This window comes from Aotus nancymaae, unplaced genomic scaffold, assembly GCF_030222135.1.
Source record: "Aotus nancymaae isolate 86718 unplaced genomic scaffold, 86718_ANA_hifiasm-v0.15.2.pri h1tg000010l, whole genome shotgun sequence".
Classification (NCBI taxonomy): domain Eukaryota; kingdom Metazoa; phylum Chordata; class Mammalia; order Primates; family Aotidae; genus Aotus; species Aotus nancymaae.
In genome coordinates, this window is record NW_026988421.1 from 70,582,143 (window position 1) to 70,597,573 (window position 15,431).

General features: G+C 57.8%; 1 protein-coding gene across 5 annotated transcripts in view; it reads left to right on the forward strand.

Annotated features, from left to right (window-relative positions):
* Positions 1-1,576: 1,576 nt before the first annotated feature.
* The window catches only part of ZMIZ1 (zinc finger MIZ-type containing 1), a 243,323-nt gene continuing 229,468 nt past the window's right edge, over positions 1,577-15,431 (forward strand). For 2 of the 5 annotated variants that reach the window (XM_012466277.3, XM_021673853.2), the window contains exon 1: positions 2,366-2,427. The gene's annotated coding sequence lies outside the window, so the exon portion shown is untranslated. Of the gene's footprint in view, positions 1,881-2,364; positions 2,428-15,431 lie in introns of those variants that run through there. The other 3 variants (XM_012466280.2, XM_012466278.3, XM_012466282.3) reach the window with 3 other exon arrangements.

The following is a 15,431-nucleotide window of genomic DNA, read 5'->3' on the forward strand; positions in this document are numbered from 1 at the left end:
GGCGGCGGCCTGCAAAACGTGGAGCGCGGAGTCACCGCCACACCTGGAATCCGAAGCAGGCTCCGCGGGCTCCGGGCCGAAGCCGCCCCCGCCTGCTGGGGAGGGGAGCGCGTGCGCGCGCGCCTGTGTGTGTGTCCAAAGGGGGCTGCGCGGGCGCCGATTATGATTGGGACTTGGGGTGCCGAAAATCAGGAGTGGGGGCCCTTGAGGAAGGGGCATGGAAGAGGAGTCGAAGAGGAGGGCGTGTGTTTGTGTGTGTACGTGAATGTGAGGATTTAGTGCCCAGGGGAACGTTTCGTGTTTTGTGTTTTGAGTGTGTTTGGGGTTGTATACAGCGATATGTGTAAGTGTGCAACTGCGTGTCTCTGAGCGTGCTTGCTGTGGCCGTGTAGTGGGCATCTTTGTGAGGGAAAGTAAGCGAGTGTGTGGGGGCGCGTTTGTGGTTGAGGGGAGCGTGTTTGCAATGCTGAGGGAGCGAACGTGTGTGCTGTTCGTGTAGGAGTTTCCGTGAGAGTGGCAGTGGACGTGAGCCAAAGTGGGCGCGCACTTGGATGCTCTCGGGGGTGGGTCTGCTAGGGGAACTCCCGCGAGTGGGCACACCCAACTGCGCCTCGTGAGTACCTTAGCTCTCGGCTACCTCAGGCAGTGCCTAGACCGGGGCGGAGGGCCGGGCGCGAGCCTAGCAGCCCCCGCGCGACCCGCGCGCACAGCGCTCCGGGCGCTCAGCGCGGGGCCTCCGGGAATCCACGCGTCTCTGGACTGTGCTAGGTGCTGCGGATCGACTGTGCGCACCGCACCCCCCGCTCCCCCACAGCTGTCGGGGGTCCGCGCTCTAGTCTGCCCCAACGTCATCCTTGGCGGTGATGGTCCTCTTCCCGTCCCACTCGCCAGTCCCCGGGCTGTAGGAACAATTCCAAAATCTCCTCCAGGGAAAGACTTTGGAAATCCAGTTAACAACTCGCTCACCTCCGGTTCGGGTACCTGACAGCGCCCGGGGCCACGAGTGCACTCCAGGCGGGGGCGCGCCAGCGCGGGGCAGGGGCTCTAGGGTGAGCCGGGTGATTTTGGCTTCCTCCCCCAGGGTGGTCCCTACCTAGGCTCACATTTCTTCCCCTCTCCAAACTTACTGGGGCTGTGGCCTGCAGGGGGGCGGGGGTGCTGCAGGGGGCGTTAGGGAGTAGCGGAGGGAGTAGGACAAGGAGGGAGATGAGTGGACAGGCAGCGTAACGGGGAACGAGGAGCCAGGAGGAGAGAAGCTTGGAGAGCGCCAGCACCGAGGAACGGGGAAGAAAGCGAGGAATACCAGGGAAAGGAAAGGCGAGGGAGAGAAAGAGAAGAGGCGGAAAGGAAAGGGGAAAGAGAGCTCGCGGCGAGAGCGCAGAGCGCAAGCCAAGCCGAGCGGAGCAGAGTCGAGCCGAGCGCTGTTAGCGGCGGCGGCACGGCGCGGCGCTGCGCTCCGCTCCGGCATGACTCCGCACCGGCTTTTGCGGGCGGCCGGCGGCGCGGGGCCCTTTGGAAATAGAATAGCCAATGTAATCTGACACTTCAACTTGCTCGGCTCCGGGCGAGTTGATTCACTTACTCACCCCCTAACGCCGAGTTCCTTTTCACTGTCTGTGGACATTAAAAAAGCGAGCGGCGGCGGCGGGCGCCGGGGAGAGCGAGCGCCGGGCGGCAGGCGGGCGAGCAGCGATCGGGCGGCCGAACCAGCGAGCAACGCCGGCGCAGCGCGGTGACCCCAGCCCCAGCCGGCGCGGAGCAGGAGCCGGAGCCGAGCGGATCTCGGCGCCCTCACTGCGCTCCTCCCGGCCCGAGCCTGCCCTACCCGGCGGTGGCGGCGGCGCGTCCTCCAGCGGCGGCAGCGGCGCTCGCAGCGCCCGGTAAGTTTGGGGCCAGAGCCAGGCGCCCGCTGGCTCCGCATCTACCTCCGGCTCCCGGCGGACTCGGGGCGCAAGCGTGGGGTGCTGGGGCTTTTCCCTTAAAGGGTCCCCCGGAGCGGGGCGACCGGCTGGCGGCGCGGGCTCCGCTCCGCTCCCCTTGGTGGCCGGGGGCGGAGGCCCAGCGGCCGGCGAGCTCCCGGCTGTGTGGAGCCGGCTTGGGCTGCGCGCGGGGGCCGGGTTTGTCGGGGTGTGCGGGGCGTAAGTGTGGTCGTGCGCGCGCGGACCCGGTGCCCGCCTCCTGCCGGCGCGCCTCCAGCCCTCGCTCTCTACACCCGGGGGCCGGGCAGGACCGGGCATCGGAGGAGGGAGGGAAGGACCGGGGAAGGACCGCCTCGGTCTCCTTCGCTTCCTCTGGGGAGATGCGAAGTTGTGCGCCAGTGTGGGTACAGGAACCGCTGGGGAAGGCGCCGGATTTCAGGGTGGCAAGGGGTGGTGGTGTTAAGTTGTGCGTCTGAATTTCCAGGGAAAACATACACTTTTGTAAATGGTAGGTGGGGGCGCGGTTAAGTTGTTTGTATGGGAATTGCCCGGGGAAGGGCGGCGCGCAGTACGAACGAGGAATGCGGAGGGGTGTGTGTAAGGGCTTTTACTAGGGCTTCGGAAGCCCGAGGGGTGCTCAGGCCAACGCCTGGACGGGGCTGCCCCGGCCAGGAGGGGAGCCCAGGGGGAAGATGTGCGTGTGTGCGCGCGCGCGCGTTGCAAATACGAAAGTAATTTCCCGGTGTTCTTTCTTCCTCTTCGTCTCCGGCGGCGGTGGCCCCGAGGGAGTGGGAGGCCGGTCGGGGCGGCGGATGGGGGGCCGGGGCTGGAGCCGGGGTCGTGGGGGAGGCGGGCTCTGGAAGCTTGTTTCACATTCCTGGCTTCTGGGCTGGGAAAAAAACAGTGGGGAGCGCGGCCTCCGCGTCTAGGGCGCGGGCAGCGGGCGCGCGTCGCCCCCTCGCCGGGGACATCTGTCCAGGAAGCCGGCCGGGCGGGGAGAGGACGCGGTGCGGAGGGCAGGCTCCCCGCCCTGGAGCGGTGGGGGCGCGGGCGAGGGGCGGCCGCCTTCCCGGCCATTGTGCGCCAGCAGATTTTCACGGGAGACTGCCCCGGAGCCGCCGGAGAAGGCCGGGAGCCGGCCTCTGCCCGGGGTTTAAAAGACACTCCAGGAATGTAAACAACCCGGGCGGGAGGGCGGGCGGACGGGAGCGCGCCAGGGCACCCAGCCGGGGCCCCCCACCTCTCCCCGGGGGAGAGCCCGTCGGCACCTCCGCCTTGCCCTACCCCTCTCTACCTGCAGCAAACTTTTTCCTCCTCTGCCTTCCCTTCCCACCTCGCCCCTCCAGCAGGTCACTGAGCGAGAGCCGCTCTCGGGTGGGCCAAGGGTGCTTGGTACCCTTGCCTGACCGGGGGAGGCCTGGCGACTGGGTCCCTGCTTCGGTTCCCGGAGCTCCCGCCGCGCCTGCCCGGGAGCCGCCAGCTTCCTGGACTGGCTGTGCCCGAGTAACTGGGGCTCTGAGCCTGCCCGCCTGCCTCCCTCCCTCCCTCCCTCCCGCTGCTCCTTCCCCCGCGCGCTCTCCCCCTTCTCCTCTCCCCTGACTGCTTTTCCAATGCCCTGACATGAGGGAGGAAGATTTAACTTGGCAGCCCAAACAAATGTTCTCTCAGAGGTCCTCCAAGAAGCTGGCGGCTGGGCTGGCGGGGTGAGGGCACGGCTCGGCCAGCCTTTCCCTCCTCTCTGCTCTGTCACGGACATTTGGAGTCCTCTGGGGGGACAGCCCAGGGCATGGGAGAGTAGGGCCCAGCCCCAGTGATTTAAAAGGGCAGTGGGCGACCGCCTGTGGAAGTCCCTGGCTCCGCGCCGGGTGCAGAGCCGCTCCGAGCTGCCTCCTGGTGCCAAGGGTTTTCTGAAGGATTTTCTTGAGCAACAGTTTGTCTCCCTGCTGCAACCTGGGAACCGGGCCTGGTAGACCAGAGGGTTAACCAGTGCCGACTCCTCCTCCCTGGTGGGTGTGAGGACAGGCTGGTTACACCGGGCAGGGCGGGAGGCCAGAGGCTGTTCCCAGAGGTGCCTGGGTTTGCTTATTATTGTTTTTGAAGGTGTAGATAAAGAGGCAGGCGCTGGGGCTGGAGAGCCGGGCAGCTTGGCGCTGGTGAATTCCAGCCTGCCTTCGCTGGCGCTAGTAGGGTCCCGGGAGTGTGAAGCTGCTGCTGAGCTATCGGGGAAGTTGAGATGAGAGAGCAGGCTCTTAGCCTTCTCTGTCCTGGCCGCTTTGTGAGGGGGTCCACAGTGGGGGAAATTCCTGGCCCCTCACTCGCCGGCTCCTGGCCCCAGCGCAGAGGCCGGGTGGGTTTGTGAATACCCCGAGCCTTGGGCTGACCTTTCCTCTTCAAGTCGAGGATGTTGAAACACCAGCATCAAACAAAAGACACATTGAAAGCCCTATCTGCTACAGAGCACGTGTGACTTGGGGGCCCAGGGAATGCATTTGGAGGGAGATGGTGTTTTCTTCTGAGCCTAATGATTTCGGTTGGGTTTTGTTTTCCCCCAAAGGACAGAAGCGGCTCCTTGTCCCAAATCACGAGGTTTTGAAACGCTGTTTTCACATGTAAATCTCAAAAGTTTAGACTTCTGAGAGTTGGTGGCAGTGACTGGAGGTGGGGGGCGGGGGGAGGAGAAGGGAGCAGTAGGGAGTGGATTCAAGAGGTGGATTTGGCATTTTGGGTAAGGCTCACTGAGAAGAGTTGGGAATAAGAAATCACCGGTCTTATGAATAAATAGACTTGTCTGTGCAGAAAAGAGTTGCTGGCTTCTTCGTGGGGACAAAATGTCCCTTTTCCCTCCTAAGGAAAGGGGGGAGGAGGGTTCTTGTTTCTCTCACAGCCAGGAGCAAAATGAAGAAATGTCCAGAAACTGCGGGGTTTGGCGACTTAACTACAGTTTCTCACTCGCACGCGCACACGCTCACTTCCCTAGCTACAGTAACACAACATTGTCTCCATCCCTGGCCCCTAAAGACATGCCTCCAACATAGGACAGGTGTCCACGGTTGACTCATTTCAGAAAATTGCAGGGGCGAGGACCCAACTGAGAAGAACTGCAAACTTCACTTTTTTTCCTGTTTTTTTCCTGATGGGGGGAAGGGTGGAGGGATCAAGGAAGGAAAGCATTTTAAGGCCTGTTGCATCCTGAGAGTTTTGTCACAAGAGTACCTGCATATAAAGCCACTGACCCCAAGGGTCCAAGGAGTGGCCATGACCCTGGCCTCAGGGGAGGCGTTGTAAGAAATTTGGGTACCAACTAGTTAATTTCCGGAAGCTTCTGTGGGCACTTGGTCATGGGACCAGGAAGCAGGGCCTGCGGGTCGTGGCTGGGTCCCCTACACTTTCATTCATAACTTTGCTCCCCAGGGCCCTGGCCTGACTCCTATCGCTGCTGCCTGGTCTTTATGAGGCTCCTTAGATTTTGTGTGGACAACAAAGGCAGGGCTGCCACAATTACCGAGGACACCACTGCAGCCTTGCCTGGCGACAGCTCTGACCTCTTAGCAGGACACAGTGCCCTCTGCCCATGCCCTGGGGAGAAGTGCTCTTTGTCCTTAAGAGTCTCTCAGGATGGGGAGGCAGCCACCCTCCTGGCTGTAAGCTCCATGGGATTCTGAGGTTGGGCCCTACCGTTAGAGAGGGTCTGAAGGGAGGCTGAGAAAAGCAGTCCTAGCCATAGGCTCTGGGGAGAGTCCAGAGCCCATCATGACTGAGTGGGTCCCTGTTACCAGAGGAGATGGGGGAGAGGACCAAGATATCAGGAGGCTGTAGCTTTCTATCTGTGTTGGGCCAGTAACCCTCCTGTGGTGGGCCTCAGTCTCCTGATCTGTAAAATGGGTCCGAGGGCAGAACTTGTCCCATCCCACTTGGTTGCTGGGAGAATGAGGCAGATGTAGGCATGAATCCCCTAGGCATGTGTCCCTTGAGGCCTGGGAGGCTCTGGGTACAGAATGGGTAGGACACAGAGGGGTTGGATTGGAGGTGCTAGAAGCATTTTCCAGAAGCTGCTCTCATCCAGACCTACTTACGTGGCAGCTGGTTGTCCAGCCTTGGCTTGCATGCCCCCCAGGACAGGGTACTCATTACCTCCTGGAAGCCTCTGCCTTCAGTGGGCAGTTGTGTGTGTTGGCGTGTTCTGCTGCATGCCTTCTGCAAATCCACTCCTCCTGACCCCACTCTGGTTTAAGATGCTGGGGACCCTCCAGACCATAGACTCGTTCTTTCCTGAATGATCATGGGTTCAAGACTGCTGCCTAGGCAGGCCCCTAGGTAGGGGGACACGTTCAAATGGCTGCTTCTAGCGCTTATTGGGAATGTCCTGTTGGGGGGGAAGAGTCTGCCTGGGGGGAATCCCCCTGTCATCTGCCCTTGTGTGCCAGGTTTGCCTCTGGTCACTTTCCTTGGAGCAGGGTATGAGAAGGAAGGGGGTGCATGATGAGGGGTGGGGTTGGCTCAGGGGCCGCACACAGATGCCACAGGTGTTGACTGTGGATGAAGATAGTGTCCAGGGAGAGACCAGAATGGTGGAAGGCAGTTCCTGTTCCTGAGGAGCCCACAGTCCAGTGCCGGAAGGAAGATCGGTCCAAATAAATAATTAACCACTACCAGCTGGCTGCCTGCCACGGGGCGCGTGATGACAGTAATAACCACAGCCCCTCTCCTTTGTATGGTTCTTGGTGGATTTAGAAGCTTTGTCCATCTTTGTTTAACCCCAATAACAACAGTGTAAGCCAGTTACTACTTGAAATTATCCCCATTTAACAGAGCAGAAAACCAAGGTTCAAGAGGTCCAACAACTTGTGGCAAGGTTAGACTCAACCTCAGGCCTTATAGATGGCAACACCTTGCGCTGCCTCCTTTCCAGTCTACCGAGTGAGCGCTCCAACCAGGCTGGGACATGGTGCAGAGTCAGTATAGACTCCAGAAATGGGGGCTGGGGGAATGAGGTGAAGGAGGAGCCATTCCCAGGAAGGGTCACAGATGGGCCTCACCTGTCTTCCCCCTCCCATATGGCAGCACATGGTCCATGCCCCCAGCAGCTGTGTCCCTTTCTTTTGGCACAGTGTCTTACAGCCAGAGCTTGCTCTGAGCCACAAATCCTGCCTTGGCTGCCCGGGACACACAGGTCTATGCATAGGGCTTCGTGCCCTTCTCCGGCCCTGGAGCAGGAGGCAGAGGTGTTTCCAGCCCTCAAGTCCCCGTGAGGCCCAGTACACTTCCTGGGGTTGCTATGGTTTCTGTACTTCCCCTTTGGGCTGAGTCAGTCCCCAGGCTATATGGGACGCCCACTCCATGGGAGACCTTGGGTTCCTTCTGACCCTTGCAGCCTGCACCCCTGGGCCTGGTTTTTGGGAACTCAGCTGAATGCCATGCTAGGACAAGGCTGTAGCTGGTGGGGTTCAGGCCAGGGAGCAGCCGAGCAGGCTGAGCTGGCACCTCCCCAGGAAGCTTGGCCCAGCCTGGCACACCTGTGCAGGTAATGACTGTGGCTTGGGAGGTCCCCGGGCCTGTCAGGCTCAGCCACCGGAGTTACTGCAGGATTGTGCTGGGGGAGGCTGGGGTGTCTGAGCTAATTAGATTTCTTAGATTTCAATGCTCCCCTAATCCTGTTAGCCCGGCTGTAATTGTAACCACTTGAAGGTTTCGGCTGTGGCAGGCTGTTGAGGACAGACGGTGTGGGGACTCTGCTCTGCCCCAGCCCCAGCCCCACCCCTAGACAGCCGGCTGGGGGCCTGGGAACTGCCTTCTTAGGTCTCCAGGGTGGGGGCCTGAGTGATGGTGGGTGTCGTGTTTTTCTATAGAATCTCAGCATCGTGGACTGTCAGAGTAGACACAGCCCTTTAAAATCACCCAGCTCAAACCTTTCACTATACAGATGGGGAAACTGAGGCTCACAGAGGGACAGAGACTAGCTCAGGACCTCGATGGCTGGTAGTGGTGGAGCATCAGAGACTAGTGGTCTGACTTCGAGATATTTGTCCCTAGGGACTTCAGGGAAAGTCTGGAATTTCCAGGAATTAGTGAGCCTTCCAGAGACTTCTGCCCCTAGAGATAGGGGCTTGGGGGCTCCATTTGTCCCCAAGCCTGCTCCCCAGTTGGCAGTTACCTGTCTTGTACTCCCCTAGCCCTGTCTGTGTGCACACCTGCACACATATGCACACACTGACCCTGCTGGCCAGGGCCTCTGCCAGGGCTCAGGCTGCCTGGCCTGGGACCCTGAGACCTGAGAGCTCTCTCCCTCCTCCTCCACCAGTCTTGCCCAGACACTTGCCCTCCTGGAGCCTCCAATTCAATGCAGATCAGGAAATGGCCAAGCTGTTTGATGGGTGAAGGTGTTAAATACATATACCGTACCTTCCCCAGTTCTGTTTTCCGTGTCTGGCTTAAATGGAGATCTGTCCTCTCTCCCCGCAACCCATTCTGACTTCCCAATCCCCAGGGGATGGCTGGCAGGGAGGATGGGGATGGTGTGCCCCGGAGCTTCCCACTTAGGTCCTGTGCTGCTGTCCTCTTAGCTGTGAAGCTTCTGGGAGAGATCTAGAAACCCCTTCCACTCTGAACCTCTCTGGCTCTGGGTTTTGAACCGCTAAGCTTGTAGCATGAAATTAGGGAGGACTCCATTGGGTTACCTGGTCTGGCCTTTCCTTTCCTAGCCCAGGAAACTGAACCATGGAAAGAAACATTTGGTCTCATCCAAGGTCAGCAGTGATGGGTGACTGAGCTGGGCCTGGAACCGCGTCTCCGCCAGCCCATTAGCTCATGAAACATGTATTGAGTGTGTGCTCTTGGCCCTGTGCAGCCCCCTTAGCCGCTCTTGAGCTCATTAATAAACGCTCTTCGGCTCTGACTCGAGAGGCCCAGCTGAACCGTGGGGGTGGGGTTCACTTCTGAGTGCTCAAAGTGAGGAGGAAGGATGGGAAGTTTTCAGTGGCACTCCCAGATCCTCTGCAGCCGGGGGAGCATGGAGCACTCTTGGGCTGGCATTAGAGCCCCTGCCCAGCAGCATGTGTCTTTACAGGGTGGTTGCATTGTGAATTTGAGAGAAGTAAAACAGGGCCGGGCACAATGGCTCATGCCTGTAACCCCTGCACTTTGGGAGGTTGAGGCGGGTGGATCACGAGGTCAGGAGTTCAACACCAGCTTGGCCAACACAGTGAAACCGTGTCTCTATTAAAAATACAAAAATTAGCCGGGCATTGTGGCACGCACCTGTAATCCCAGCTACTCAGGAGGCTGAAGGACGAGAATCGCTTGAACCTGGGAGGGAAAGGTTGCAGCGTGACGAGATTGCACCACTGCACTCCAGCCTGGGCAACAGAGCAAGACTCCGTCCAAAAAAAAAAAAAAAAAAACAACAACAAAAATGTGTAAAACAGATACCTTCTAGGGAGGGTACAAGATTTCTCATCTGCCAGGATCTGTTTAAGCCAAGAGAATAGTGGCTTCCCAGACCTCCCCTCTCCCCCACACCCAACCCTCCAAGAGCTGACCTTTGTCCTTTGCTGAGTGAATGGCCAACTGGCTTGGTCCTGCCTGCACTTCCTATGTGTGTAGGGAAGCAGGGAGGTGGCCTTCTCACTCTGCCCTAGGAGTCACCTGCTGAGAGTCACCTTTGTCAGCCCAGGTGAGAGCACACTAGGAAGAGCCAGCTGGGCTCAGGACAAGGGAGGAGATGCCAGGTGCCTGGACCTTGCCCTATCCACAGGGCTCCCACCCAAACTCCCACCCCTACTCCCTGGTGGACCTTGACCACAGCTGGAAGCACAGGGCACAGCTCTAACCATTCAGAGACCTAGCCGAGGATCGGCAGGGCACAGAGACCTCTGGGGAGAGTCCTGAAACCCTTTCCTGGTGTATGCAGGTGGGAAGGGCCCTTACAGGGTCTCTGTCCAACCTTCTTATTTTCCAGGTGGGGAAACCCAAAGCCCAGAGACATGGTGGGATTGACTGCGGGTCCTACAGCGGGGTGTCTCACTGAGAGTAGAGGGCTCTGTGGTCTGGGTGAGGAGGGGTGGGGTTTTCCACCCATGTCTTGCTTTGGTGTGCGGCCGTTGTTTACATCCTTAATTAAAACAGCTTGCCGAAGGTCTGCCACAAATACAATAGCCAGCATTTATTGGGCAACTAATGTGTTCCATGCCCTTCTCAGACTGCCTGGGTGAGGCTCTCAGCTCCGCTCTTCGTGAGCTCAGTAACTTTGGGCAAATAATGTTTAACTTCTCTGACTTTAGTCTCCACATCTGTAAAACAGGCTAACTAACAGTGTAGTAATAACTAACATACTATCTTCCGCATAAGTTGAGAAAATGGACTATGCCAAGTTCCTGGCACGTAGTAAGTGCTCAAGGAAAGGTAGCCCTAGTCTTTGTCACCGCCAGTGTTCCTATTACTTTACCTCTGATTTACAGATGAGAGTGTGAAGTCGATTGCCCAGGTCATGTGGCTCCTGGGGCCCACACAAAGCAGCCTGCTGGTGCCCAGGCTTCCTGATCTCCAGCGCCCTGCCGTTTGCTACACTTGTGTAGCACAAAGGTCTGGCCCGTCTTTTCTGAGAGGCCCCCAGTCATAACCCAAGTACATTTTAATTCAACCTACCAGGAGGACAGCCTGTTCCCCTTGGAGAGGTGTTCGAGAGGCAGGTACTGCATCTGGGCTCCTGCCTGAGAAGCTTTTTCTTTTTGGGGGTAAACTGAGGCTCATAACAGTACCTCCCTTTTGGACTCTTCCCATGTGAAGGGAAGGAGGCCACAGAGAGACTGACTGGGCTTGTCAACTGTACATGATCATGTAGAATCGCTGTGAACGATAACTGGGACTTCTGGCCAGTCACTTGCCCCTCTGAGCCTCAGTTTCCTCATCTGAAGACCGTGAGCTGAATCAACATCATCACTTTCCAAAGTGGCTTCTCAGGACCACCAGTCCCCAAAAGCAAAAGGGAGGGCAGCAGAACACCCCTGCCCTCTAGAATGTCAAACTTATTTGCCTGGAGGAGATGCCTCCGAGTAAATAGTTTGCCTCACCCAGCCTTTCCCCAGCCTACAGACACCACCCCCCAACCTTTTTATTTATTTACTCATTTATTTATTTTTTAGAGCAGTGGTGCAATCTCAGCTCACTGCAGCCTCCATCCCCTGGACTCAGGTGATTATCCCACCTCAGCCTCCTGAGTAACTGGGACTACAGGCATGCGCCCCATGCCTGGCTAATTTTCTTTTTTTGCATATGGGGTTTCACCATGTTGCCCAGGCTGGTCTCGAACTGCTGGGCTCGAGCGATCCGCCCGCCTCTGCCTACCATAGTGCTGGGATGACAGGCGTGAGCACCATGCCCAGCCTCACCATTTTTAAATGCAAAATAACTACGGAGAAGACCAGTAGAGCATTTTGGGAAATACCACCTAAACAGTCCCTTCCAGCTCAGCATTGCAGCTCTGTCCAGCGGGTGGTTTAGCTGCTGAAGAACAGCCTTTCCAGGGGACCCTTTCACAGAGGGGAGGAGGGGACAGTGTCTGCACAGGCAGGAGTCCTCCCCTCAGCCTGCTTCCTTGGCATTTCTACCTCGTTTTGACCCTCCAGCCTCCACATGTCTTATCACTTTTGCTGGCCTCCTTGTCTTTCCTTTTTTTGTTACGAGACCACAAATCTGTTTGTGGTTGGGCAGTCCTGAAAGCAAGGCCAGCTGGGCAGAGGGGTGGGGCCTCTGCCGTGTCCCTAGAGGAAGGCTTCAGGGTTTGCTGGCTGTCAGAACTAGAAGGGCTTTGTTTCACCTGTGGGGGCTGTGAAACCCCAGAACCTATGGGCAAGGCTTTGCGAATGTGCACTCTCCTGGAGAGGTGATCTGAAGCCTTATTTCAGATCCTTAAGTCCATGTGGACCCCCGGAAACAGTGTCAGAACTACGGCCTTTGGATCACGAGGTCAGGAGTTTGAGAGCAGCCTGGTCAGCATGGTGAAATCCCATCTCTACTAAAAATACAAGAAGTTAGATGGGCGTGGTGGTGTGTGCCTGCAATCTCAGCTACTCGGGAGGCTGTCAAGAGAATCACTTGAACCCAGGAGTGGAGGTTACAGTGAGCCGAGATCGCACCACTGCACTCCAGCAATAGAGCAGTGAGACTCTGTCTCAAATAAGACAAAACAAAACAAAAAACGACAGCCTTAATCCAAGGCCCTGCAGCCCCTGGTCCTTGAATGGAGTGGAACTGTCATGCTGCCTTTCTTATCCTCCTTCCATTCCATCTCAGTTATGTGACCTTTGTAGGTGTGAATACATTTGTGTTCACACCCCCTGCTTCTAATTCAGCTTGACATTTTCCTGGCAAGGAATCTGTGGCCAAGGGATGTGAAGGGACTTGACCAAGGCCACAAGGTCTGGTACTGGGACTGGGTGTCGGGGGGACCCAGGGGATGATGAGTGAGTGGCAGGCAGGTGTGGCCTCCTGCAGCAGCTGACTTCACTGTGAAGCCATCCCATCTTGTCCTCTGTGAGACCTACCTGGGATGTTGGGATTCAGTGTCCCAGAAAGAGCTGGCACTGGGGTGAAGGAAGTCCCCGCCCAGTCCCTCTTCTAGGAAGGCTGGGCAGGACTGGTTTAGGAGTTGCCTCCTCTGGGTCAGGAGGCCAGCTTCAGCTCTTCAGGCTGCATCATGTGGGTTCCGCCCAGGTTCATGGTTCCTCTTCGGGGGATGTGGGGAGCACTGGCACTCACATGTTGAGGGCACACGATGTCTTCAGAACGCCTGGCTGGTGTGAGCTGGTTAGGAGCCCTTAGCTGGGGCTGTCGTGCTGTTAGTAGGGAGAGGCAGCCTGGGGCTTCCAGAGAGCCGTGGGCCCAAGCTGGGTCCCATGCGGGCAGGGGCACTCTGTAATTGTTCATGAGTCACTCTGCCTCCCTGCTCACAGTCCTCATGTCCCTGCCTTCCTGGGACCCTTAGAAGTGGGCTTTGTCATGGTTGGGAGCAAGTGAAGGGATTCCTTGGTCATCCGCCTCTCTGCCCTGTGTGCTGGCACACTCGAGTCCCACCACCTCCCTGAGCCTCAGATCCTGGGAGAAGAGCAGAAAGCTTGGACGTGACTTTTTTTTTTTTTTTTTTTTTGAGACCAAGTCTCGCTTTGTCACCCAGGCTGGAAGTTCAGTGACGCAATCTCGGCTCACTGCAGCCTCCGGCTCCTGGATTCAAGCAATTCTCCTGCCTGAACCTCCTGAGTAGCTGGGATTACAGGCACGCGCCACCACACCAGGCTAATTTTTGTATTTTTAGTAGAGACAGGGTTTTGCCATGTTGGCCAGGCTGGTCTCAAACTCCTGACCTCAGGTGATCCACCTGTCTTGACCTCCCAAAGTGCTGGGATTACAGGCATGAGCCACTGTGCCCGGCCCCAGGTGTGATTTCTTGTTTGGTGTTTGGCGTCAGTTTGTCTCCTGTAAAAGGATGGCCTTCTGATTCCTCCCACCCCTCCTGGGTTGACACCTGCATTTCTGCCTGTGCTTCATCTGCAGGACTGACCCCTTCAGGCAGAAGGAGTGGATCTGCATGGGGGTTGGAATCCTCATGGGCCTCAGAAGTCTCGGGGCCTTCTGCCTTCTGGATGGTCTCCCTCCTAGCCAGCTTACCAGAGGGGCCTGGGCAGCTCTGCTCCACCCGAAGGCTCTGGATGCTCCTATTTCTGGTATTCCTGGCACCTTTGATTCCCAAGACCACTAGGGACCTTGGCGACCACCTCATCTGATGCCTGTTGCACAGATGACTTATACCCCATCTGCAGCATCCCCACAGAACACCTTCCCAGGTGAACTTGCATGCCTCCATGGACAGGCTGCTCCCTGCCTCCCCAGCATCTCCCTCTGTCTAGAAAGTTCCACATTGTATGGAGCATGGAAGAATTTCTCCCCTAGTTCTCTTCTCAGGACCTTGCAGAATGTGGTGAATTCAGTTCTCAGGAAGTCTCTTCTATTTTCTACCTCAGAGATTGTATCCTCCTCAGAGACTTCTCTCTAGGCTGAGTCTAAGGCTGGAGTAGGCAGAGTGGGCTTCCTGGAGGAGGTGGCCTTCTTATATCCCCTGGGCCTTATTATCTCTGCTTCTGGTAAGAGCCTGGGCAGCTTGGAGACCTCAGGCCTGACCTGGAAACAGCCTAGCCCAGGTCGTAAGGCATGGCAGTAGGCTGGGGAGGCCACAACAGTGGCTCACTGGGGCCCTAGGGGAAGAAAGTGGTCTGGCTTCTGCTTGTCAAGCAGGGTCATACATTCCAGGAGGCTGAGAAGGCAGTCTGTCTTCCCAGCCTCTCCCAGCATGCTCGCCTGCCACTGCAGCCGGAGCCCCCTTGCCGGAGGTAGCCAGGGGCTGTGAGTAGTGTTTCCTCCCCTGCCGGCCACCACCGGGCTCCTCACTGAGCTCCCCTCTGCCTGGCCCTGCCCCCTGCCGCTTAGGCGCATCTTGCCTGTGTGTCTGCAGGCCCCTGAGACCTGGGTTCTGTGCAGAACTTCTGGCCTCATCCTGACAGTATCACTGGTGGCCGTCGCACGAGTCCAAGGGGAGGGCCAGCGCCTTGCATGCTGTCCAGTGTCACTGTATCGGGGAGTGTAATGTTTCATTACCATGTGCAGTGATGGTAATGGCAGCACAGAAAGGCCTTGGAGACCATCCAGGGCCAACCTTCTCATTTAGATGCCGAGTCGAACCCCAGAGGGGACAAGGTCACATGACAAGTCCCTGGCAGAGCTGGAGCTAAAATCCAGGTGTCCCCATCATCTATCCAGTGCCCAGCCCCTCCTGTTATTCCACAGAAACCCTTTGCTGAAGTGAGGCATGGGAGAGGTGCCTCCATGGCTGTGGCAGTGGCGCCGGCCTGGCCTGGGACTCACCTTCCCCATCTTGCAGAGCAGCTGGGCCTTCTGGCTCCAGCTGTGCCCACCAAAAACGCTGGGCCTGGGGGCAGGCAGGCGTCCCTGTGGTCTCGGTGAGACAGCTGGCTCCTCCAGCCTGGGGCCCGCTGGGGGCCGCTGCCCTATAGCAGGGCACTTTCTCTCGCTTCCTGGCTCATATGAGGCTGCCTTGCATTCTGCCTTGGGTGGCAACAGTGTCCTCAGGAGCCCACCTGAGACCCCTCACCCAGCTTTTTGGCTCATCTGGCCACAGGATGTTCCCGTGGCCTGGACCATGGCTTGAATTTGTGGTCTGAGATCCAGCCTGCCATGACCCCTTCCAGGGCCCTGAAGACCCAAAGATGCCCAGACTATGGGAGCAGTGGGGACCTGGGCAGCCAGTTTATGTAATCCCCTTCTCATCCCATTTCCCAGATTAGAGCATGGAGGCCAGAAAGGTAAGGAATCCAGCCTCAGAGTTGGAGGCAGGATCCCGTGTCCTCCCAGCCTCGCTGGCTTGGCCTCTGTCTGCTTCCACCCTCTGTCCCCGAGGCTGTCCTTGGCCTGCCCAGGCTTTGTGTGGAGTGAAGGACGATGGGGGAC